Below are 27,861 nucleotides of genomic sequence, written 5' to 3' on the forward strand. Positions count from 1 at the left end.
ATAAACAACATTTACGGATTGTAGACTAATTTAAAAGAAAAAAAAAAAATACAGCAACAAGTAATAGTGAGAAAACCAGAACCTAAGGATCAAAAAACTTTTTTTAAAAATCTAAGTCAGGATACACAGTCTCTCTCTGTTCATTGCCATGTTTTCTTCTGGTCAAGAGATCTGTCCTATTTAAATTAAATGAAGAAAAAAAAAGAGAAAATAGAAGAGGCGGTATTATCTCCAATGTCACTCTTGTCAGAAGCTGTTGCAATTAGATATTCACAATCATGCTCCCCTGTTAAATTAGCAGGGGCTGCTGTGAATTACTAAGCATTGCCTCGGTGGAACAAAAGGGTGGGAGAAGACACAGCCTCTGAAAAGCTTAACTTAGAAGAATAAGACTATAACAGGTACATTAATAAGCCCAGTTTCTGCAAAAGATGGACTTAGGTAGGAGGTTATTTAATCAACGCACACATTTACTTAAGAAAGTCAAATGGCAAGTTATTCTGAATGAAGGAAAAGAATACAAGAAGTAATGGGAGCATTTAGGGAGACATATCAATAAAGATAACTCATCAAACAGCCACTCTGGTCATTTGAGACCATATTACCATTACTTAACCAGCCCAAACTACTGACCACTGTGCTGAATTTTCACTGATGCATTGAACTGGCTTTCTGTAAAGTCCCAGCCCTACGCAGCTGGCAAAGCCTGGGCACAAACACAATACATAAAGATGGAACTTTTTTTCACTGTGGCTTTCTTACCCAATGCCTGGTAGTCTCCTCTTCTCTAATTAAACAAACATGTCTCCTACAGCTTACCAAAATACCTACTTTGTGCATTCAGGTCCTGAATGAAGCTCTAATGACCAGTCTGTAGCATATGCTTGTACTCAACACTACCAAAATCTTCCCTTTGCTTTCTTCCTCCAAGTTTAATTTTTTATTGAGGAAAAAAAAAAAAAAGAAAAAGGTTTGTGTGATTCAAACCCTCTGAAATATCCTGAAGAAACAGAGGCTGTTTGACTTGGACCTTTATGCAACACAACACTCCAGCTTGAGAACAACAGGCAGATATGCAGACAGAAGAGTGACCTTTGCCCCAAAATTTGTAATCTATCTTATGTACTCCCAGCTGTCCTCAGTATTTGCCATTACCTTCTGTCTTGTACCGTCATTTCTGGACTCTCAAGTTATCTGAAGAGCACAAATAAAGGTGCACAAAAACAGCTACCTTTCTTCTGAAAGTTTTCAGAAATGCAGTATTCATAAGGGTAAAAACAGAGCCAGCAAACTTTTCATCTTTTATTCATTTGACAATCTAACTGTAAAAGAATTGTGAAATTGAAAATTAAAGTTTGGATAGACACAGGAAAGCAATTCAAATGCAAATATCACCAGCTTGGTGCAAAGACAATAAAATTCAACACATGGACATCAAACTACAACAAAAAAATCATTAAAAGAGGTGTCAGAATAGACAAATAATGGAGCAACCTGGTTCTAAACACGATGTCAGAAATTTCAGTAGATCTGCTTCACAAAATAATCAGGAACTAAATACTTAATGTAAAGCTTCATCAGATACCTGGCACAAAGGTGAAACATAAGAGTTACGCCAGGCATTCGCTCTCTTGGGGTTCATCTCAATTAGAAAACTCTCTCTGTGCACCTATACAGAGATTTTTCATGCACCTGTACACAAACCCTCTCTCACTGGGAACATTTTAGACATTTAGCAAGGCCAGCTATCACTTTTCTCAAACAAAGTAAGTCTGAATTGGTGAGATTTACATCAGCAAAATGTGTCTGCATTGCAGGAGTTCTCCATCTGGTTGGTTTTCTGCTCTTCCCTGCTTTGGGGTTATCAGTACCATTGCCAGGCTTCCTTCAGGAGTGAAGATGCAATTCTGGATTAGCGGCTCCGTCTCTCTTCACAATGCCTCGTTCATCCTCCTGAAGCTTGATGAAGTCATTGTCTTGAGTGCTTCAAGAAGTGAAGAACATATCAATTTCCAGCCACAACTGCTGCACTTGCATGCTAACATTAGCCAGTGGCTGGCTGCATTAGCTGGCATCTGAAAGAGCCACCAGGAAGAGCAGGAAGGATAGACAGCTCCTCATATGCCTTGTCCTCAAAGTCTGAAAGCTTTGAGGCTCCACAAATGTAGTGTGAAATACAGGATGACTTAACACAGGAAGTATTATTCACTGTAGTGTGAAGATGATCCAGAATACACACTTGCCCTTCAGTTCATCAAAACCACTTCGCACAAGCATCCCAGAATGATTTCAGGGGACAAAGAAATGCCTGGCTCCATCAAGACTTCTGATAATGCAGAGAAGTAGGAGGGAGGTTAAAATTTACCTTGGCATAATCAAAAAGATAACAGAGCTCCTTGCTTCACTCTTGTACAAAGACCTGAATTCCAATACTGGTGAAGCAAACATTTTCAGCTGATCAACACCGCTGATGAACCCAGTATATCCTCTGTCCCTCCTTGGGGACCTACAGCCAAAAGCAATCTCCAGGAGGATGTACAGCCATTTGCGATCACTACGTCCCAGACCTGCACACAGCTCACCAGTCTCTCCTTGCAGGAAACACAATATACTTCAGTTAATATGCAAGACAAAAGCCCATGCTTTCTGAAATACTGGAAATGAGCATCTTCCAGGAAAACAAAAACATAATAAACAGCCTAATAATGCCTGCATACTTCATCTCCATCACACATAAGCAAAGCACAGATTTTCTGCTAGATCATATTCAGTACACAAATCCACTTCAAAACATAAGCTCATAAGTATATGGTTACAGCTCGCCACAAGTTTTGGGGGCTTGTTTTTGTTCAGGGTTTTTTTTATTGAAAGGGTAAACACTGAGCAATTCTGGATGTCTTCTGAAAGCATGAAATTGCTGCCAACTCAAATCTGAATCAGCAATTAAACAGCTCTACAAATTACTTTGATGTCTGAAGAAAAAAAACCATCCCAACACTAGCCAGAAATCTTTGAGAATATGGGATGAATCACAGCAGTGACGTTGCTGTTGTGCTTGAAAAGACGCAGTCATGATTACGTGATGCTATCAGACGTCCCAGAACAATCACTCAGCAATACATATTTTTTTGGTAGCTGCTTTTGAGAGCTCTTCAGGTGTAAGGCTGGTTGTAGACCAATTTATTTTTGGCTGAGAAACAAACATTCTCACTTCATCAGCTACTTGATCTACCCATTAAGTAGCTAACTCCTCTTAAATCTTGGTTTCTTTTTCTTTAAAGTACCCTCCAAAAAGTAAACAAATATACTTAAAAGGTCAGAGACAAGTTTTCTTTCTTACACATGAAAGATGGAGGCATTTTTAAGCCTACCAATATCTTCAAAGCCAGTCTCCGGCATCACCTTCTAACAGCTGGAAGAAAACAAAATGCCTTTCTGCACCTGTTTTTTTTCTCTTTCTAAATGAAACAGTTGTTTCCTGATCCACTGAAAAATATGAAACAGATAATGAATGATAAACAAAACTGTTTCCAGATTAAGAAAAAGGGACTGTATGAGCAAATGTAATTCATCTGATGTGGGAATGGAAGACTGCATCAGAAATACATGGGGTGCTAAGTTGTCTCACCAGTTCTTGAAACAGAAATTATCATGTATATTAGTATGTCCAAAAAGTGAAGCAGATGTTGTCATATTCTTGTTTGCTGTAGGAAAAGGGGATCTGCATCTCCTCTGGATTTACTCCCCTGTTGAGACCCAGCAGGTGGAAAACCATGCTCGTTGAGACAGGATTGAAATAGGAAGGAAGGATGAAGGAGAAACTCCTTGAACAAGGAAGATGCCTTGGTTTTCTTGCACACAAGCACACACACTGTCCTTTACACAAGAGGAGAGGAGCACACTGGTCATGACCACCTTTCAGTCAATTTTCCAAGTTACAGATGCACAGGAAGTGCTCTTGAGGTCCACTTAGCAGCACCTGCCCAACCCAAGATGGCTCACCATCATCACACTATGCAGCAGGCCTGGTGGGAGGGATAAGAGCGTCATGGAGGTGGGAGCACCTTCCCACATCTCAGGCTAAACTGAATAAAAGAAGAAAAGAGGTTTCATGCAAAGGCATGGTGTGAGAAATGTGCTAGAGAAAGGCTTCACAGTCCCACGAGGTCTGGCCAGCCACTGTTATCCTTGGTCCCATTCACCTGCAAATTGATCACCAAGAGCTACCGCAGCCCTACAGCCATAGCAGATTAGGCTAAGCAATAAAAAAAGGTGAACAGAGGTGAATGACAAGCCTGAGGCTTATTTCTGTATATGGCTTTTATGCAACTCCTGCTGAGCGCAGGCATGTGCACTGTTTCAGAGCAGCCATTCCCTGTGATGCCAGTTCTACAGAAGAGCTGATTTACACTGTCAGATGGGTGTACCAGCACCCAAATGGACTATAAACAAGACTTGGCATACGGTCTGTCACGCACGAAAGGAAACCAAGATAATGGAGTGCAAGTCCGCAGAAGAAAATGTGATTTCTTTCCAAGCAAAAGAAATTTGAAAGTACAATAAAATCTTCACCCACTTAGTCCTTCTGCAGGGTTTGGACAATCATGCATGCCAAAATTAAATTTCATGATTTTTACCTGGATTACTGGTGAAAAGACTGTGAAATTGTCTAATATACATTCACTCAGGACTCTTCACAAAGGGTGCCATTGACTAATTCTTGGTCTGCAGATCACTCAGAACAGATGCATTGAATACTTATAACCTGAGCATATTAACTCAGCTGTCTGCATGAAACCTGTTTGCTTGTAAAAATAAATGTCTTTTCCCAACCAAGACAATTTGGCTTGGTTTTGCTCCTTTCAAGAGTATATTTAACCCCCTTTGCTCTTTAGGAAGGTGTTGTGCTTTCTGGGCACACTGGTCTGTGGGTGCTAGTGAGACTTTAGATTTACAGCACGTAAACCCTTAGATTTACAGCACCCTCGTCATTTTGCTGAATCACATTGGACTCGGCCTTGGAGACTTAGTTTCAACTTCCATGCCAAGGCAGTATTGGCTTGCTCATGCCACCGAGTCCTATTCCTTCATCCTGGTTACAGTTTACTCACTTGTAAGGTTTTATGCAAGTTTATTATACTTCTTGTTCATCCCAAGGCTGATGCTAAGACTGGGCATCTACACGGTACAGAGACTCCATACCCCAAGCTCCTCTTTCAAACTGGATCAGACAATATAACCAGAAATTTTCCTCCTACAAGCCTTGCCTTCCTTTTAGACTAAAGTAGGTAAAATTACTTTATTACCAATACCATTCTGTCATTCAATTATAATATTCAGTAAAAGCCTTTCTGTCCATCTTTGCTATTTTTCCTCAACTGCTTTATCTGTTTACTGATCATGGGTTTTCCCCATTCATTCAGATGATGTCCCACATGGGATTACACTATTCTGCAGGCTCCCACAGTGCAAGAATCGATATCTTTTGAAAGACAAACTTAAACTGCCTTCTTCTGAAGCCTGCATTACCTTATCCTCTCCTCTCTGCAAGCCTTAGCTGTGTTGGCTGTGAAACAAAATCATTTCCGAGGTCAATAACCTGCACTGGATAGCTGATGGGACAATTTCGCACATCTTATAAAATAGATTCCTCTAGCTCACACAGCAGCCTAAATAGTTGTTCATTGGCATGATTAATACACCGAATGTATGGGCAATTGTTTAAGCTCCATTCCCATTTTAGGTTATGGAATTGTTTTTGCTGACGTTGTTCGTTAAATTAAGACCATTTCAGATTGCCTTGAAATGCAAATTCTTAGGGCAGCTTAGCGACAACAGCTGAGAGGGCAACTATTACAATTACAGAAGGAAGAAAAAAGGAAGGATTTAAAAAAGTCTCCCATGAGATCTTTGTTAAAACATGTTAACATTATCTGGCTGCTCTCATGTTGTAAGAATTAGGTTTTACTTTGGTAAAAAACACTGGGCAAGAGCAGGAAAACTAGGTAGGACTAGGAAGTGCAAGATGCTGTTTTAGTGCCATGTCATGGATCCTGAAGCCCCTTTCCTCTCTCTCCAGCTGGCTTCAAAATAACAGCGGTTTAGGACACATTGAGTTTTTGAGGCTCTGGGTAGAGAGGAAGATGTGTATTGCCAAGACTATAAGAAGGGGTGATGCAGGGAGTCCTTGCTGTAACCTGGGTAGCAGGTTTAGCGGTGGGGAATAAGGCTGGAAAGATGCATCAGGAACCCTACAACGCTTATGCAGATATTCAAGCATGTCAATTTGGGCATTCAGGTTTCAAAACTGTGGTATCAAGTTTACTACAAAATAAACTAAAAAAAATATTATTGCTACAAAATATCTACCTCTTCTGGGGTGAGAGAAACCTTATGTCTGCACCAGTAGTACAAATACTGCTCACAGAAAGCATAATTAAATGCAGTGCGTCCAATTCATAGGGAGGGTACCCTGCCTAAAAACCTGGGTTAATTCTTGCAGGAAAAGCATAAGCAGAGCAAGGCTACAGAGCAGAATTTTTAGCCCATCAAGCAGGCAATTGCCTGGGGATTTGTGGGTGCTGCAGATTGCTCCCCAAGATACCTGCAGAGTTTTAATGTCTGCAGCACAGGCCCTGGGGGAAGGAGCCTAGAGGGTCTGACCCTTACGGTGCCGCTAATGCACTCTTCAATACAAAGGACACTAATAAAGCATGAAGCCAGGCATCAAGTCAAACACTGATGTTGCTTGGCATATAAATTAGTATCCCTCATGAAAGAACTGATTTTATCATCTAAAAAAAGTTCAGTTCTGCATTTAATACTTTGGTTATCATGCAAGAAAAGTCCTTTACAAGCTCCTGCTGGAAATCTCAACCACACCAGGAAATTCGGAATGTAACATGAGATCAAGAAAAATCATGCAGTAAGGACTATGTGGCAAACTGACAGATAGGAGATCATTCACGAAGGACATAGAGGAAAAAAATGTGGATATCCTTAAAGACAGAGATCAGTTAGCCAAAGAGTATAAAGTGTTAGTACTGCTCTCACTCAGCCAGATGTTTGGTATGTTGAAACAGTCTGGAGGGTGGTTTTTTATTTTGGGTTTTTTTTTGTTTGGTTGTTTGTTTTTTTTAAGATCAAAAGTCAATGAATTACAATGAAGCTCTAAACTGCTCCGCTCTGACCATACAAAAAAATAGCAAAGTGTTACTGTCCAAATAACGCCTTTCCAACCAGAAGGGAGTGACTTGCTATGGGACAGTAGGTTGGCACATTTCATAAGTACTGTGCAAGTCAAATGGAAATCCAAATTTACTTAGCATGTGGCCTTGATAATGACTCTATTATCAAAGTTTTTAATTTGCAGGGTCCCTCTGGTTGAACTTACCAGAGCTAATAGTTCCTCTTCCCTGGGAATAACGTAGAAGACAAGATGCAAGCACTTCTTCTTCTTCAGTAAGAGGACTTTAAATTCAGAAAGAACAAAGTCTTAATCCCAAGTCCTGAGTGATGTACGGATGGATGAAACTTCCGAAAAAAAGAATGCCATGAACTGTTTCTGTTCAAAAGCATATTAGAAGCGCACTGTCTATATTCTGATATAGCAGGAGGACTCCTTGTTTCTCTGTTCTTTTCTTTTTTTACTATGCAATTAGCCACCCACAGAAGTGTGGGGCCTGAGACATGGAAACATTCTTCATACACACCAACAATGCAGTCAGTAGAAGCAAGTCTCCAGACTCCATACTACAGGTACTTTTAGCCTTCTCCAATACATACCAGAGGAAAAAGCACTCGGTTTCTCTGTTAGGTGACTTAAGGCTTTCACAGACAGATGTACCACCTGTATATCCTTTCCTACAGCAGAATAAGCAACGAGAAAGCTGAGGCATGTTGCTTAAACCATCATGCTTTTTCATTAACAAACCAGCAGTCAAAGTTTAAGTCCTTCACCAGATCACACGTTTAGGAGTTGTTTTCTCCCTACCAGCAAGAAATAGTTTTCACACTATTTTTGTGATGGACACCCTTGAAGAGGAACTGGGTTGTCCATTCCTCCAGGCAGCATGAAGAAATGCTGGGTGAAGTCAGCATCCCAGCAAAACTTTATGCAAAGCCCACCATCTGGAACTGGGAAAGCACAATTCGCAGAGCTGATGTGTTTTAAGCACTCAGAGAATTTAATTTAGGTTGACTTGTAAAGCAGATAAAAGTCATGAATTTCCAGCAAGCAACACTCCCTTCACCAGGGTGAGACAACTGCCAATTAAACTACTGAAGCTGTGACACACGGTAGCAATGACTGGTTTTAGAAAAGCCAGCTCAGTCTTCTTTTCTTCATTCTGGTCTGTTCAACTTTCATGACTTAGAGAACTTCAACTTCACTAGGAAAACCAGGGCATTTTCATAGCTTTCAGTCCTGACTGTATGACAGAATGATGTTAGAATTCAAAGCAGTCTGGAGAGATCAGCAGCAATATTTTAGCACATTAGCAATCATCTGTCATCATGAAAGCTAATTTTTTTCTCATGATAGCCTGAGATGAAGCTATGATGTTAAACAGTTAAGTTCACACCTGCTCCCAATCTATTCTGGTCAAGTTAATGTGGTAATCACTAGGCTTAACCAGAGGGGAAAAAATAGCGGGAAAATGTTGGTAAAACACTTAGATCAGAAGAAACATAGTAGCTATTAATCCACACAAAGAGTAGATCAAATGGGTTGCCTTTCTGGTTCTTAAAGTGTTGCCTTTTCCAGAAGCTTACACTTCAAACTTTTCAGGAGGAAGGACATCCATTGACAAGCGACAATACAGTCTCAGAAGCCATCAATGATATATTCTAAATATGCTGCGTATAGCAAAGATAGTAAAAAACAAACAAACAAAAAAAGCCATGCAAGGAAATAACTAAGTCAAATTAATAAAACTACAATTTTCCAGAATGAATGTTCGCTTAAGGATATATTCATAGTTGAAATTTAAAAGTGTTTCTACATTTTGCCAAGAATGTCCTGTGTGAAATTTGTGTACAGAGTTTGACTGACATTTTCTTAAGCATAAAACACTGAGAATTGCTACGACTTCTACAGCAAACTTCCATTTCTCTCATATTACTAGGTTTGAATAGCAGGTAGCGTAACCCTTTCCATTGCATGCCTAGTGCCAAATGCTTTCTTGCCTGACTTGCACCCCCAGTCCCTACGTTAGCTGGTTGTTACTGCACTGCCTCCTTTCAGCAGAGGCATCCTGCTCCCAGAGGGATTTTGCTCCACTATAAAGCAAAGATGATGGGCTGCAACAGAAGAGTGGAACTGCTTGGCTTAGACATACCCAGTCCCCTTTTAAGCCTATTTAGGTTTCCGGCCTTTTTATGTGCTGTTAGCATGACTTTCACCACTAAAAAGGGCATTTTTTCTGTTGAAGCTTGTTGCCTGTTCAGGTCTGTTCATGCCTCCCATTTCCTGGATGGTGGAAACCCGCCTCATCCCTGTCATTTTTTCATTCTCTATTTGCCTTCTCCACAATATTTTTAATCTTTATCATCTCCTTGCTCTTTCACTGCCTCTTTCTTAGCATTTTCTGCAACTATTCCATAAGTCTGACTATCCCTTTATCTACAACATTTTGAACTTTCACGGTGCCTTTTTAATACAGGATCAGCATTGCAGAGAGCACTTAACATGGGGACAAACCAAGATCCTATACCATTCTGTACTGATATTTTTTAATTTATTTTGAACTCTTTTCTCAGTTAAACCAAGCACTCTGTTGGTTTTGGGTTTTTTTTGCTTACCACTGGACACAAGGATGTACAACCAGGGCACACAGGAATGACAGTTCCAACCTTTCTCTCCTGAGTACAGCAGCTAATTTAAATCCCATCACTGTGTGTATGCACTAGAGCTGCTTCTTTGCAGCTACTGACATCAAGCTTCACCTTTTCAATCATCCAATCACTTCCTATATATGTCTTTTGTGTACAATATTCCTTGTACCTGTAAAAGTGTAATTCATACAAACAGGTGCTCAGGAAAACAAACCGCCCATTTTGCCTAGGGCACTGTTTAAAGTGTTACATTATGAAGTGCAAGCATTCCCAGATTTATTCTTGAGGACCTGTATATAGTAAATGTACTCAGTTTACACATTCCAAAACTATTTTGCTTAATGCCAAATTAAGAAAAACTTGATCTGGGATCTTAAAAAGTAAAAACCACTGCATTTTCCCCAGCTTTGGGGTCAGCACCAGTAATACCCAGCTGTAAGTGGATGCCTTTGCTGAGGGTGCAGAAGACCAAGTGGAACCAAGCTGATTCTATGCTCAGAAAACTTAGGTGAGCAAAACAGGCAAAGCTTATTTTTGTTGGTAAAGTAAGCAGATGATCTAAAAAACATAGGAAAGCCTGCTGTCCTATCCCAAAGCTCACTACTATTAGCCAGCCAGCACAAAACTCTTCCACCAGCACAGGATGTACAAAGTCAACACATTCAGCATTCACATGTATTTGTTAGAAATTCTACAAGAACTGACAAATGAGCTACGGTTGTGCCTTTTTTAGCCTGCCCTCATTTATGTAATGAAATTTTCTCTGCTGCGATCACTTTTAAGTCACTATCACAGCTTTGCATAGTTGTTTTCTTTCCCTTCTTGACTTTATTTGCAGAAGTGAGGGGTTTCTAGTCAGAAATCATTAATATGAATCTACAAAGCTCTTCACTAATTGACAGCAGAACTGAAATATGTTTCATTTACCACTTTGTAACAGCAAAAATTAGAAGCACGATGACCCCCTACTGAAACCCAACTGCAAGTCCCCTCCCCAAGCACATCTGAGAAGAAACTACCTACTAAAGAGCCAGCACCGGCAAACAGGCTTCATTCTTCCTCTGCCATTCAGAGGAAATAACACCTCTCTACCTACTGACATTTGCAGCTGTAGATGCTGCTGCTTCCAAGAGGCAAAGCAGGGTAATTTAGGAACAGTCATTTGCTAATCGAATAATAGCATGGGTTTAATTCACTTCACTGCAGTGCACCTTGGAACAGTTCTGTTCTCAGACTGCCAGATTAAATTTATTTGCAAATTTTTCCTAGAGGTGACTTCATACAAGAAATGTAAATTCTACATACTTTTTTTCCTATTTAGATATCCTTTGTACTAATGGGATTATTCTGATGGATTTACAATGGCATGTTCACAATTTTTTGCCTTTTACATAATCAAGTCTTTACAAACAACTTCAGGAATTTATTCTCAAGAAAGATTTCCTGCCCTTCCCTATGGGCATACATGGACATGCATTTTGAAAATCCCAGATACCCCAACACAAGCTATCCAAACGGGTCAGCGAGAAAAAGTCCCCTACCTAAGATGGAAGTTGGACTTTGTTTTCTATGTACTTTAATGGTGAATTCCTCCAGGTTTAGGAAACTATGCACGGTTTATGGGAAAGGCTAAAGCACATAGCACTTACCGAGGATCAAACATGAAAGGCTTCTTACTGGTCACCAGTAGGCTCTCCCTGAACTAATAGCTCTGTAAAACGAGGTTATGGGGAATAACATCCTAAATAAATACACGACAATCTAAGTAAGTCTCTGACAGAGCTACAAGAAAACCAAGCGGCTGATGTTAACGACAACCACAACGCTAAAACAGAATTAAGTTGTTTATGGTAAGCTTTTATAAACGATGCTCCTTTCTACTCCTTATGGAGCTCTTAAAAATCACTAATTTGTAATATTAGAGTGAATACTTACTGATTGCTATTCTTGGTTCTGAGCAATTCTTAACTCGGATATCCCACAGTCTGACAGCTGATCTGCGTAATATTGTGAATACAGCATATAACAAATCTGAAGACAGTGAAATAAGCCTCCAGTACACCTCTTTTCTGTGCACTGCAATACAATGCAAGATTTATGGAAAATGCCTACTTAGTGCCAATTACAACCCATAAATATTGGAAAATTAAAACTATGTTATAAAATGTATCATTCTTGTCACTTACTTGGGGTTAACAAAAGCCCGGCAAGAGTTTTTAACCCTTAACCTGTTTAGACATTAATCACCCTAAGGAATGTCATTTATCTTGTTGCTTAACTTAATAAACCCTTTCTACTTCATACTGACTTCACCTGATTAGCATCAAAAAATCATTTCTGATAGTCCACATATAAATGTACTATTCTACAGTACATTCACTCCCACTAACTTTCATTTACTATAAGCATTTTTTGTTTTGCTTTGGCATAAGCTTTCATACTACTCTTAGGCTGCGTTATTTGAGGACAAAACACTAAGCAAAGCTTTAATTTAGTGATCATCTTACTATGGTAAATACCAACATTAAAAGAATGGGACCAGATTCCTAGAGCATGGAGATGGCAGCTCACCAACAGATGGGACTGTGCCAGTTTATGTCACCCGAGGACCTGGCTCCGAATGCTAATATATAGTAATCGCTCAACTACGGTACTGAGAAACAAATCTAGAAGGAAGTAAGAGTGATAAGTAGCTTAATGGTACCTTCAAAAAGATTAGCAAGACAGGGTTTTTAGGTTTTCCTTGCAGATAATCTAGTGACAGAAACTGTTAAGAACCAGATCCCAAACATATTGGTGGCAAGGTTTCAGGAAAATCTGGCAAAAAACCTTCTGATGACAACCATCACCACCTGCAGAGAAAAGAAAGCACTAGCAATAGTCCCCCCGCAAACCCTTGTGCTACCTTGGCAGAAGCCTTAGTTACCCTGCAGCAAGACAAGGGCTCTGACCCATCATCTGTCCTTTCAATCCCACTGATCTGTCACACACAATTACAAATCAGAAAAGACAGATGCTACAGTTTCCCCAGTATGAGGAACAGTCACTGCCAAGTATGTACTTTGAGGTCCCACATTTTCTAGACTTCTGAAAAAAATAGAAGTGACTGAGGATACACACTTGGCTCTTAGATTTCCGAACCTTCTGCCCAGTGTGTTTCCACCAAGAAAACATAGCCCTGCTTATTTTGAGAGACACATTTGTTTTGCAAAAGTAAGATAGAAAACTGAGATTACCTTAATCATTATCTTAATTTTCTTAAGTTATCTTAAAATTTAAAGAAGCAAAGCAGCCCACAAAGCTGCTGGGACATCTCGGCACTCCCCTGCACTTAGGTCTTCCCAAACACCACCAAAAGCACCCAAGAAAACCCAATGCTTCAATTCCCTGATGATCACAATTTGTTCAGCCAACAAAGCACGCAACTAGGAAATAAATTATGCTCCAAGCAGCAGTTATGAGCAAGCGTAGTTCTGCAGTGTTGAATATTTTCACCTAAGTGGGGTCTGTGAAAAAGGCTTGTTTTTTCCAAGAAGGAAAACAAGATAGCTGAAATATGATAACAAGCAGGAGCTGCTGATGAAAAGCAGAAAATAAACTTCTTTTCATCCATCATGCGTGAGGTACAGTTGTTTCCTCCAAACGAACAAGGACACCTCCTTCTCTTCTTCTCTTGTATCGACTGGGAACAAACACATTCCTTGGTTAAAAAATGTTCCATGGATTTAGTTCAGCCCAAATTCTAACACAGGAATCCAGTGTTTAAAAGAGATCTCTGGAGATACTTGTCATTTTAGGGCATGTTGACCACTCAGCTTTAATAAAAGTATATACTGGGACCTAACAGTTTCTCAGCCACTGTGGAGCATTTACCCCATGGAATACTACAAACCTCAATGGATCACTGGAAACCTAACAGGTTTAAGGGCAAAAATCACCCCATGATCCTTAGGAATATTTTCCCAGGGATGTCTGCAATCATACTCACAAGTTACTCACCATTATGCATCGGTGAAGTTAGCAAGGCTTTGCCACAGGCATTTCTTTATTTCCCACTGAAGATCTTTCATCAATATTATAACGACTTCACTTTTCCAACAGAAACAACCACCACAAGAAGACATGGCAAAGAACACAATTTTGGGGGCTCAAAGTCCTGAAGAAGCTCATTTAACCAAGATTTCACCTAGTTATGAAAAAAGTCCTTTTACGAGCTTCTGGACCTCTCATTTCTCCCCCAAGAGCAAACGACAGAAAAGACGTGGAAGGAGGTCAAGAACAAGAGGCAACACAAAATATGATTAAGAAACCTGTGAAGTTATACATCATTACCAGATAAAAAAAAGAAAAATCCCACAGTCCAGTCAGAAAATCACTTCAAAGTTTTCTCCTATTTCAAGATAAGAGTTTATATCATTTCAGCAGCAATAAACAGTCCCTCGTGGATTTCTGCTGGAAGGATGTGACTGCATAACTACAACAGGATTATTGCTTTTCGAGATCTGCATCATCTCAAACCTCAGCTGCTGCTTTTATTTATAATATAAGAAAGCCTACCCAGTGTTACTTCATGTTCTAGTCATTTCACAAAATAGCTGTTTCCAGTCAGAACCAAGAGGTTATAAAAATATTTAGCACAAGGATGGCAAACATCTTATTTTTATTATTTTTCAATCTTAAATTCCTACATATTCAAACTGCACTTAATTATCATCTGTGCCTAGCTGTGCTAGGAATAGTAGCTGCCGGGACACACTGTCATTTCCATTATTTTAGAACAATACAGTGCAAACATTGGTCTAACATTTTGGTATCTTAAAGACTTGTCTCTCAAGAGCAAAATTCTCATTTTTCCCCAAAACTCATCTGCAAGGGCTACACAGAAGTTTGAGATCAGGACCAACATATTAAACCAAAAGAAAAATAAGAAAACTTTGCTGAACAATGTGATCAAAAAATCTCCCCACATCCTTGGCTTTATTCCCTTGTTTCTTACTTATTCTCAGATTTCTCCCTGTCAAACTTCTGGTCTGCAGAGAGCCTTGACCACACAAATCTGTGGGAGTTTTTCTCCCACTGATAAGAGGAGAGAGAAGAAATCTCACCTGAATTTCCCCTGGGGCAAAGATGTTCAGCCAAGGTGAAGCATTTAAAGAACATGGATATTTGAGAAATTTTGCCTGTGTGTCTTACCAAGACCGAATGCTATCGGATTTCCCCATCTCACCCACTGCTGCATGAAACAGCGATGACTAAGTCATGACTTGTATCAAACCCAGAACATCTGGCACCACTGCAGAGCTAAAAGTGGCGGTGTTTGCAACACTTTACCCTTCCAAGAAGTTTTCTTGAGCACTCAGTGTTGTACATGGCAAATATAAACCAGAGATTGGGTTCAAGAGGCTGAGCTGGCGCGCCATCAAGCAGAGGGTCACCAAGACAGCTTAAAACAACTTCATCTCCATTTCAACTGATCTGTGTGGTGCACTTTCCAATTAGAGTACAACAGACCTGGGATGTCTATGGACTAGAAGTCCCTTTCTTTCTCAGTTTTCCTGTTTTCGCTCTCTCATTTTCCACTACAGATCAAAAAAAAAAAATTTAAAAAAAAAAATCTTACAAGGTAGAAATGACCTGACTTTCCACTTAAAACAAGAAGCAGGAAGCCTTTCTCTCCTTCCTTTTCCTCAAATTGTTTATTTTGAGCTCTCTTCACACAACCTAGAGCAGTGAGAAAGGGCATGGGACTCCCATGGTTTGATTTTTTTTTTTTTTTTTTTTTTTGTATATCAGCTTTCAAAGTAAACAAGCAATCCAAAGTGAATCAAGTCTAACAAAAGGGAACACTTTGTCTCTAATGTTCCTTTAATATTAGTATGGATTGCTAACACTAGAGTCTTTCTATCTGCACACACAGACTAAATGATATAGCCACGTATTTCAATGGGCAGAAACAAAGGTCAAAATCCAGGCACTTTCATATATACTATTATGATGAAAAGTCCTTTTATTTTACATTTCATTTGTGGGAGTTTCAATAAAAGTGAATCATGGAACAGTGGGGGAGACAAGAAAGACATTTGTGCCTCCCTTTTCAGCTGCTATTAATAAAATGAATGAGGCTTTATCTCACCAACTCATTTTGTAAATAAAAACCTCTTAACGACAAAGCAGTCTTTGTATAACTGCTGAGAAATACACAAATAAATAGAACATCAACTATGATCTTATGTGGGGAAAAAAAATATATATACATTCATTATGTTTACCCATACAGCGGGAATCGTTTTAAAGAGGTTACACCCATGCATTTTCTTCCCTGAAGCAGAGAAGGTGAATATTTGGCTGCCTGCAGATGAACCAGGTTGTATGAATGCATTTACAGAACAATGTATCTATTTGATAAACTTTGAATACTCCTCCCTAGCAATGAAGACTAGAGCTTTTGTTAAATCTGCTCCAGTCTTGTTCAATACTACACTGCAAAGAGACCAGGAACTTTACATTCAGAGAAGCTAAGTTAATGATGAACAAAATGGAAAGAGTATTAACTCACTGTGAATACGAGCAGATCCCGAAAAAAGCTGGGCATTCATTTTGAAAATGAAAATATTTTGAGATTATCTTGACAGTAAAACTTTTACAGCATTGCTTAAGAACCTGTCAGCAGTCGTCTCATCTAAATCTAAGAGGGAAAAACTTGTGCTGACAGCAGGACTTGAATGGGGACGGAGATACAAGACTCAGCTATTCAGGTGCTTGGCAGCATTCATACAAAGGCATTATACACTGTACAGTCCCTCCTCTTCACTGATCAGAGTTTGGCAAAACCTTGAGCAACCTGAGTTGGTTGATGACAACGATATTATCTAGATAGCTACAAGAAATTCTGTTTGATAGGTCTGAAGTCATTAGCTCCCAGCTTTGATTGCATTTTCTCCCCCCCCCCCAATATTGGCTTAGACTAAACAGAGGTTAGGTTTTCATTACTGAAAAGGAATTATTTAATCAAATAATAACCTTAGAATACAGTACATGCTCTTGCCATTCCTTAATATAAATTATAGAGGGTTTGGGGCTCTGTTTGTTTGTTCGTTCTTTAAAAAGACATCAGTACGTAAGATCAGCACAGGTGGGCTATAGGTATTTGCCCACCCCACACAGCATCTCAGCCAAGCAGAGAGGCAAGTCACAAGGCAGTGGTCACAGACAGTATTGCATTACTCCTCTCTGAACACCGTTTGACTGAATTTCTGCTTCACAAGCTCATATTCTAACACCTGTGAGATTTATACAGGCTTTCCTTCCTAAATCCCAGATCAGGTGACAATGAATGTTCCCACTGCCCATATAAAATACTATCATCTTTCCTTCTGTAAACTCTGTTTTGCTTCAATCAGCAATCTTACTAATAAAGTCTGTTAGGTTCATATGAACTATTACAAAAAATACATACCAGCTTGCAGTTTGGCTGGAGTTATTTTTAGGAGAAAAGATAAGCAAGAATATCCCCTATAACATGTTGCAGCAGTATTACTGTACTATGTTTATACACCTCTAGTGTTCTTCTTGCATGTAAAGTGCTAAGATTTAGTTCTGCAGCTTTAAAAAGAATTACTTTATACAGAACAAATATCACACTGTATCTGTCAGGAGAGCAATCACTGCCTATAAAACATTGCCACTGTGATCATCATAATTTCACATCCTATTTCATCTCATGAACATTTTATGAAATAAGTACAAGAAACATTTACTTCTTCATCACTAGTATGAGTAAATAACTACTCTAAGAAAAGTTAATTATTAAGACACTGCAAAATTAAAATAACCAGATGATAACAGTGGAAGAATTGCATTCTGTTGTCCTGTATATGAAAACAACAGTGTGCAACTCAATTTCTCTAAGAGACAGGCCATACACAAAGCTTTCTAACACCAACACATTAAATGAACACAGCACCCAAATGTTCAATTTATTAGATCCTGGAAGACTGCTACAAACAGGTTTTAAGTTGATAAAAATTTGGAAAAATACAGAAACGAACAGTTTAAACAGTGCTCACAAAGGCTGGGCCTCAATATTACAAACCCAAGCCTTCTCAATACCGCAGCCAGAGAGAAGCCCACACTTTACCTATTTACGTAAAAATACTTAGTGAGAAATACTTGTGGATTTTTATAATGAATAAATAACCACAGTTTTGACTTCCAGATGAAAAAAAAAGGGGGGGGGGAGATTAAAATTCATTATGAACTGTAGTAACTCCAGAAGGAAGTAGTTGGAATAGTGCCCGATTTCTGTAAGCAATAGTTAAGAAATTCCCAAAGATTAACAAACAGGTTTCTGCTCCAACTTTATATTGATAGATCTTCTAACACTTACAGTTCACAAAAACCTATGAACATGCAGGAAGCCCTGGGTTAAGTGCTGAAGGAGATTTAGATGGAGACCCAGATTGCTGCAGCAAACATACAGTTGCTTCTTTGATCCAGTGCACAAGTTACAGTGATTTGTCAGGCATGCCCAGTTCTCATGCTGCAGCCACAAAAAGCATGCAACTGCCAAGTCATGGAAGATTTTTTATTGTTCTTATGCTGACAGGTCCTAAGTACACTCACAATCTCAGGGTATTAATACGACTTCAGAAACTACAGTGAGATGCTCTGAGTATTTCCAAGTAGGTCAAGACACAGCTGATATAAACATATGTGTTAATTTGTCTTTTTTCATCACATGCCTAGTCAGGGGCATGACTGGAATTATGGGCAAGAGATATAAATGTATGACTACTAAACAATGTCAAAAATAATAAAATTGTTACCTTAAAGATAAGCAGATCTCAAAGTAGCATTACCAAGTTTCTTGCAAACATTCAGGCTAGATATAACACAGTCTCAAAGCATCAACTACAGGTTTAAAACACGCCTGAACTTCTCCAAAGGAGGAGGGCAAAACTCCACGGAAATCCTCAAGAGATATGCCAACCAAAAGGTAAGAGTGTAATGAAACGGAAGCAACCAGAAATGTTTTGACATCTCAACCCTTCACTCCTCTGCCCTACAGACTCTTCCCCAGGACTCTTGAGATAGATGGGATGCAGTGTCAGATGTGAGCATGTGTATCAAGAGCACATTTTAAGGAGTCTGGCTTGCTCCTTTGACCCATATGCACATTCATATCACAAGGAGCTCTAGGAATACTCTTTTAATGCATAAAAAATTCATTAATGCATTTTAATGCATTGCCCAAAGGATGGCATTCAAGCCCTGCAACACTGATTGTTCCAGCTAGTGAGATGTCTTGCACACCTGGAGTGACACCTGATATTTCTGCCCTTGCCTTCTCCAGCAGGTCTTCATAAAGTCTGCTCTGCAGTAGGGTAATCTTTGGAATGAATACATCAATCCCAGAGAATCTCTTAAGCCCAGAGAGCCTTAGAAAATGGTCTTTCCCTGACATGTAATGGTCTCAGTATTGGACATGGGAGATGTGGAGACGTATTATTGATGTGTGACAGAAAATATCCCAGAGGAGCAACCACCACTAAACCACTTATCTCCATGGGAAAACAAAGACTCAAATGGGAAACCCATGAAGGCTGCAAGATTCCAGCGTAGAATAGTATCTCTAACCATAGGAAAAAACCCTGATCTGACTCTTGCGCAACTCTATGATAGCAGGATTAAGAAGACAAAAAAAAAAAAAAAAAAAGGCAAAACCAGCAAAAAATATTAAACAGAAGACTGCAAAGAAGAAACTTGCCACAGTACATTTTCACAAAACTAACGGTAAGTCCTGCGAAAGGCAGGTTCTTCAGAGGCCAGTGATTTGTTGGCATGCTGTGCAGAAAATCCCACTTTGCCATAAAAGTCTAATTGATTCCTTCCTACACAGGACACTGAGTAAATGCTCTCCAATCTCAAGAGCCATCTAACACCAATGAGATGCTGGTTTTTGCAACGTTTCCTTGGGAAGGCATATCCAAACCCCTCAAGAAGAGGTTTGGAGAGTCAGGTAGGGCCCAAAACACTCGTACTGAAAGGCAGAATAAATCTTAGAAGCAGAACTGCCTCAGTTATGTCAGAAAAGCCCTGACTGCAATGGATGCAGCTATTATTACTTTCCCAAGTGTCTTTGGTAGATGCAGAAAGGTGGGAACGTACATCAGAGGACCTAGCTACATTATCAAGAATATCTTTGGAAAGAACACTCAGAACTGTCTGGTCCTACACAAAAAAGGCAGGAACTTCACAGTGCTCTGAAGAATCACCAATCTGGAGGAAGTTTAGCAAGGACACTATTTGGGTATACATGACAAAATGTGCTATGCAGCTAGGCAAATCCCTACCTGCACAGTCTCAGCTCCTTCTCTCCAGGTACGATCTCAGAGCATGAGACTGACCTGAAACGCCCCGGCAGATGCAGAATTCAGTCTCTGGATTGAATTGACTGAACCGGAAACTGCATACCCACTCTTAGCCTCAGAGACTAAACAAATTAAAACAGACTAAAGAGTTTATAAAATTTGTTCCAACCAGCATCCTCTCACCAAAGCTGGGGAAAAAATAAAACCAAACAGAAACAACAAACCATCAGTATGATTTTCTTTGAGATGAATGATCACCACTATCAGTGTTGGTGAATACCAACAAGGAGAAGCTCAGGTGTTTGGACTTTGCAATGACAATAGCAGCAGGCTGTAATACGGTAAGGGACGTCTTGCAAGTACAGTGTACAGCAATATAAAGATAAATGTGGTGCAGGTCAAGAGACATGATGCACTCTCTCCACTAAGGTGGCAGTACTACTGCCCCCATTTTGCTATTCTGAACTCGCACTTGGAACAAAGTCATTTAGCTTACTTAAATCCAAAACAGGTCTCTGTTCTCCATTTCTTATTCATTTAGAAGAATTAGTCCTACCAAATCCTTTCCCTGAGAAGGAACTGACTCAGAAGACCCTAGGGCTAGAAGAGCAATTACGTCCTATTAAATCAGATCCTTATGAGAGCAGTCCATTAGAGAGACAAAAGAGGGGTCAGAGGGAGGGTGACACAAAGACAGATTGGACACAATATTTGTGGATGACTGGACATAGCATCCAAGAGTCTGCAGCGATCATTGTCCAGTTACAGGGAAAAGAAAAAAAAACATATAACCGCACAGTTAGGAAAAAGCAAATGGGAGAGAAAAGGGTGATGCACTCCAGCACACCTTCAGAAGTGAGAACAAGTGCATTGGCCAATAGATTGATGATAAAATTTTGCAGCATCACATAACTTTGGTAAAGGCTATGATAACTCGCAGGAGACAGCAAGGTGATGTCTTGAGGAACACAGACAGTATCAATATGCCTGCTTTGGTTTTGATTCAACAGCAAAAATCCCCAGAGACTGATCAATTGCTTCGAGGATTTCACCCATCTGAGACCACACAGCTCTGCCGCCTCTGATGGGAGGTCTTCTACAGCCTCTTGCATTTCTCTCTGTAGTTCAAATGGCTACTGAGACTTTGTTTGTCTTCCCTTATCAACACCAAGTCTGACATCCTGTCAGATCCTGCAGTTTCTAGGAATACATTCCTTCCCAAGACATCTTGGACTTCCAAAAAAAAACCATGTTCCCATGGGAAGTCACAATTAGACACTTCATTGCTTTGGAGAAGCCACCAAGAATTAAGTAAGAACAAAAGTCTCCTTTAAAAATAAAAGACAAATCTCCATTACTGAAGACAAAAATAAAATTAAATTAAATTAAAGAAGAGAGCAAAACCACTAAAACAAGGGCTGGGGGAAGCGTAGGCTGTTTCTCAGCATGGGTTCTTAAAAAGCTGCTTCTTCCCTTTTCCTGCCTACAGAAGTAGGAGCCCACAGGGTACTGGTGAAGTTATTTTTCTTCACTCAAGTTCTGAAGCTATGGTGCAGAGGTGCAACCTCAATATTAATTTGCAGAAGGATAAACAGTGAGGGTGGATGTTACAGCACCCACTGCCAATACAAAATCATGAGCGACAAAAATCCAAGGATTTTAACCTTCCTGTCCATCCCGGCTCACACTATTATTTCTTTTGTACTTTATGGGAATATCAACAAACATAAAAGGAGGACTCTTTACACCTATTAATATAGTTTTTAAAAAAATTAGAATGTTTGTTTATAATGGCATGACTGTTATTCACATGACAGCCTAAAACTTGTACCTTGTCACCTGATTTATCTACAGCTCTCTTGATACCTTTCCCTTTCATAATTCAACCATCAACTTTGACATGCTGTAGTTGACAGGTTCAGACAGAGAGGGAGAACAAGAGGAAACATTTGGTTTCAGATGCGGGATATCACATTTATCCTCATTAGTGTGAGGTGACACCCACACATAACTCAAACCTGTCAACACAGTACAGATCTAGATGTATCTCTCTGAAAGAGACCTTACCAGGTTTTCACATTTTTAAGTGCTTTCAGAAAATTTTAGAAATGTTATGCCCAAAGAAATGATAACAACAAAGAAGTCAATGATTGTAAACCAGCAAAACTAGAACTTGGAAAATGTTTGGGTTTTTTTCCTTAAAGAAAACTGGAGGTGATGTACTAATTTTAGAGGCTGAATATGATTAACCAGCAAGAACCTTTTCCAGCTCTAGAAGAAACTTTAATTTTAAGACACACAATCTGCTGAACCACTCCTGGAGCAATGTATTTTCCTATAACAAAGGTAATATTTCTATTTTTATTTTATTCTCAGAATTGTTCTACTCATAGTCAAGAGTGCCAGTATAGACTAGTTCAGATGTATAAGCCACAGCATCACTCGTCCCCTGTTTAACTACCAGACTCACCAGCCTGGAGGAATACTGTTGCTGTAGGCAGTCAGAGCTTTTATGTTTAATGCTCACAGGAATTTCAGCCCCTAATGAATACTTGCTTATATCACAATCAAGTTGATTTCCACCTTCAAAGCACAGCTATGAGGGATTTTTTTTGGTGTTGCTAGAGATTAAGGGCATTTCTTTACCCAGTTCAGTTCATGTGCAGAAATTGTGGGATTTTCCTGCTCCTGAATGAACATAGGGGAATTAAGGGATGTTCCCTGCCCCAAACCATTTCAGAACCTGATGAAATACCAGTTCCTACCTTGCTGCTTCTCGTCTATAAATCATGAGAGCCACCCAAGACAAACGGACATGTGCCATTTGCCTCAAGAGTCCCTAATAATCAGCTTCTTTGCTGTAGGGCGTAAGGGAAAACTTTGGAGGGGAAGAGAAACTCTCAACTTGTGCAACTCACTACTCGGGAAACGCAGGTTGCTATAACCACCCAAATCCAATGGCTCTCCACATCCTAATCAAGGGCTCTGTCCCGAGAAGTCTTTCACAGGCATAGGACCTTGTTTGTGTTATCACTTCCGTGATCACACAGATACCTGATGCACACACTGCTGCTAAGGAACAGGCAAATATTTAAAATGCAAAGAACAGTCTGTAAATAGCAAAAACCCTGCCTGAGGTCAGCTAAGGTATAAAGACACAAGGGCGTCTCTTTTCATTTGGGTCTGATTGTGATGCCACATTCTCTCCCACCTGGCACCTGTCTCCTCTTGCCTTTCATGGAGCCCTTCAGGTTGTGCCTCTTTGTGGGTAACTCCTACTAGTGTTTCCCTCCCCTCCAGAAGAAACACATTGGCATCAACCTAAGGAATTCTGTTAACTGAACAAACGTATCCTTGCCTATCCACATTCAATACATAAGGCATTTCTACAGTGGTCCATGCCACAAACCCATCAGACTCCGTTAACTCAGGTGACTAAACTAAGTAAACAAGCAGGATGATGCTAGAGAAATATAGTGTTGTAAGAACTGGGACATGGTGGGGCCAGCAATAGTCCTGAAGGTCTGAAAACAGGTAAGTTGAGGGCCCTTATTTTCTAAGAGGTGGAAATCTGGCAAAGGAAGACACAGACTACTGCTAGAGTCAGCCCAGAAGCAAAAAACTAAAAGCAAAGCATCCCTAAACTTGGAATTCTGCCTGCTGAAAAATTTCAGTTTCAGCTTTTGACTGATAGCTTTGTTTTCTCACTGCAGCTCAGAGCCCAAAGTTCAGCCGAAACCAGTACTGCCAAGGCTTCAGACCTGGTAGAAACAGTGATCCTTGGGCTTTCATGCTAGGACCCAATCTGTCTCACTGCAGCAAGGCAGAGGGAAGAACACAGAAGGGCTCTCCAATAAGCACAACTCTCATTCTGTAGCTCCTCAGGGCTGTGAATCATGAAAGCCCATGCAGGAACCCACCAGAAAATCAGGGAAGTTTCCAGTTAGATTGATGACATTTTTCCTTCTTTTTTTTTTTCTTTTCTTTTTCTTTTTTTAAACAAAGTCTTCGCACAAAACTCTTCAGATTCAAGAAACGCAGGGCCAGTGCAAAAAGTCCAGATGCACACCCAGGAGAGGGAATTCTACTAGGACTGGGATAGCCTCCTCTTTTAGAGGAGGCTGAGCGTATTACCAGTTACTGGGTTTAGAGGATAGACTAAGCGCACATCTCCCTTAGCTTTGCACAATTTAAGAGCTATTCTATGCAAACACCCTTAAAAGCGAGTTCCCAGATTAGTGCATGTTCAGGCCAGAGGGTGCATAGGTTGAGAACCCCTCAATCTGATGGGCATTTCCCTCCTGTTGTGACTGATGAACAAAATCCAATCCAGCTGCAGCATGGTACATGCCAAAGGCACACTCTTACCTCTCAAACTCTACACCTGCCTCTATCCAGCATGCTGCAGATAGAGAGAACATCTTCCTTTTGAACTCAGTACCTCATTCTGATTTCCCTCTGATAGCAGCTCACCATTTCTGCTTCAAGAACATTTCCCTCAGCTTCCTCCTCTCCGCATCTAAATCACAATTTACAGTATCCTCATATTTTTCTGTACTGTTTCATTTCTCTCTGCCCAGCTTTGCGGTATAACACATAATAGATTGAATAATAGACTGTATGAAAGATTACCTCAGTCTTTTCTCAAGTTTCACTATATTAACCAACTTTTCATCTCTAGAGTCCAACCTGTTTGTACCAGTGCTGCTATCACTCCTGATAAAAAACAGAAAAACAGGGAGGGCACTTTAAATTACCTGATGCAAGACATGGAATAATAGGACAGAGAATACCAAGTTTTTACTCAGTCATTGCATGCATGGGAGCACATGACTGGAGAGGAAAGAGTCAAGCCTACTAGTGGGGGTAGGGTTGGGCAAAAGCATGAATAAAAATGACTGCCCATGTAAACTCAGTATTGGAGAGCATGAAATTACCTTTCTGATAGAACCAAAGAGAACATGGAAAAGTGAAGTCAAGCTCTTTCCTGACTCTTTGCTACAGCCATTCCCACCCACGGAACATAGCAAATGTGGAATTACCTTCAGAAAGCATCAAGCTATAGTAAAGAAGAAAAAGTTTGGAGGTCAACTCTCACAATTATCCAGCCTTTTAAGACTCACCAAGCTTCACAAGCGTCACATACATATGAATTTTAACATCCATGGCAAAGAATCAAAATACTCAAGGATCTTAATCACGAAGGTCTCACTAGGACTAGTAGAGCCCTCACGTCTAGAGGGGCAAATTCAAACAGACACTACTACTGCTTCACCATGGCAAACAAGAACGCAGAAAGTAACAGTGAAAATGATGGATGCTTCCAAATCCGTCTTACTTGAATTATTATTTAAAATTAGTCTAAAGAAACCACCAATAATAATTCAGACTTCTGTTAAGAGGGTCTATCTAAACACTGAATCATAAATTACAAAAAAGCATAAGCGTATTGATTATCAAATTCTCTACACTGAGTAACTTCTATTCATATTAATCATGGCTATAAGTCCAAGTAAGCAAAGAAAGAGGGATTAACAGAAGAAACACTTGCAGCATTTATTTTATTTTTGTGAAAATAAAATACCTCTCAGTAATAAAGATGGGTTTCTCCAGTAGAGTTCTGTAAAGAATGAAGTATATAACTGGGGAGCAGTGAGGGGTATTAATGACCAAGATAACATGAAATGATATGCCAAAATGAGCTAGTGAGCCTGTTCTCATAACCATAACCCAGCCTATTTGATAACATCTTCTTCCATTTCCATTACTTCACCATCACTCATTGCATTATGTCTAAACATAGACTACAAACTCTTCATAATTTTGTTTTGTAAAGCATTATGCATATTTATGGAGCTATCTAAATAATCTTAAATTGAGTTACAAGACCAACCGAAGACTGAGGGAGAGCCAAGTCATGCCCTCATACATAGAGGGCTGCCAGAAGAGCAAGGATAAGCTAAAATGGCCAAAAGACACAAAAGATGTCTTTGACACACATTTATTTTAGAAGACAAGAATCAATAATTCAGGGAGAGAGTTTGGACCAACAATTAGAAACATCTTGTAAACTCACAGAAGTGACAGCACTAGTACATCATCATCAGATGCATCAGATAAAGGGTCATGTGAGTACCAAGCCATGTTCAATACTCCAAACTGTGGTGGGAACAGGTCTGCCAGTAAATCCCCCCAAAAATCCTCTCCAGACAATGTGAAGAGGACGAGCAGGACACAAATATACACTGACGTTGATGGTATCCTGTTGTTACGGGGTTTATCAAGGGACAACATTGAACGCAACATCCAAAACCAGCTGTGCAGCAAAAGCATGCCTCTGATGTGGTGGTGTTCTGGGAAGCAAGCACAGAGCTGTGCAGTGAAAAACCTTCACATTTTACTACGGAAAGAAAACAACTCAACTATTATTTTAAAGCAGTTTTTTTATTAGCAGTAGAACAGATCCTGCACCTCATCAAAGCAGTCTCTGTATTCAGATGAAGAACTGAAAGACCTAAATCTTTCCATGTAATGCTGGGAGTGGAAACATACACTTTGCTTTGGCATCCCCTACTAACTACTTCGTAACGCAAAATAGCATTTGAATTTGCAAAATTTAAAAACATTAAAAACTGATAGAATTAAACCTGTGCCTTGAGAAAGGACTTAACCTTAAAAGGACAGAATATTTAAGCTGTTTTGGGAAACTAGCGAAGAGCATTTGCAACTATACAGCATTAAGAGTTTGGCAGGAAACCTTGTTTAAAGGATGGCTTACAGCCCTGAAAATATTTGTATTTAAAAGAACGATTTAAGAAATGAATTTGCTCATGTACACATACATATAAACACACAACTTATACAGAAAATACCATATTTGCTCATAAGATACGGGCAAGCAAGAAACCTCCACTCCTCTTAGGTGTTATGCAGGAAAAATGCTTATAAGTCTACCAGATGGCTCTGGTAAGGAGCAAGAAGAATTTTATAAGCATCCATACATTTGCATTGTACCAAATGAAACTGAGAATTTTCTTATTGCATTAGCTGAATTAAAACAGTGACATTTGCCCCAGAACTCATTGTCAGTCACTCTCAGAAGGAGGATGCTGTAGGAGATGGACACGAGGTTTGATCAAGCTTAGTAACTCCTACAGGTGAACATGTACTTCCTTTAAAAAGAAAACACATCTATAAAATATGCCAAATTTGACATGTGAAGAGTTAGAGAACTTGGAAACAATAAGATACAAAATGCAAACAGAGGACATTTTGGAGAGGCAGAGCACTGGCAACACTGTTCCCATTAAAAGATTTTCAGAAACTTGATGGCTCCCAAGAACAGCACAATATCCACTGCCCTTGTGTTCCACCAACAAAACAAAACCCTTCCAGAACATATACTGTGACAAATCACATATGCTAAACTGCAGATGCTACACTTCTTTTGTGCACAGAACAGAAAAACATCATTTTCTGTGATGCAATGCGTTGCTTCTGCAGAGAGCTCCATGTGCTTTATCAGCATCTGTAAGCTTGTCCTCACAATGCCCTATAAGGTAGTGAGTCCCGACCATAGCCTGCTTGTTTTACAGTCATTTCCCATTTCCATGACCATTCTTTCTGTTAAGTCCCTATTTTACATAGCAAACCACTG

General features: G+C 39.7%; 1 protein-coding gene across 3 annotated transcripts in view; it reads right to left on the minus strand.

The window, feature by feature from the left end:
* PRKG1 (protein kinase cGMP-dependent 1) overlaps positions 1 to 27,861 on the minus strand; it is a 553,253-nt gene that overhangs the window by 452,144 nt on the left and 73,248 nt on the right. The window lies entirely within an intron of this gene.

The sequence above is a fragment of the Opisthocomus hoazin genome, chromosome 6, assembly GCF_030867145.1.
Source record: "Opisthocomus hoazin isolate bOpiHoa1 chromosome 6, bOpiHoa1.hap1, whole genome shotgun sequence".
NCBI classification, from domain to species: Eukaryota; Metazoa; Chordata; class Aves; order Opisthocomiformes; family Opisthocomidae; genus Opisthocomus; species Opisthocomus hoazin.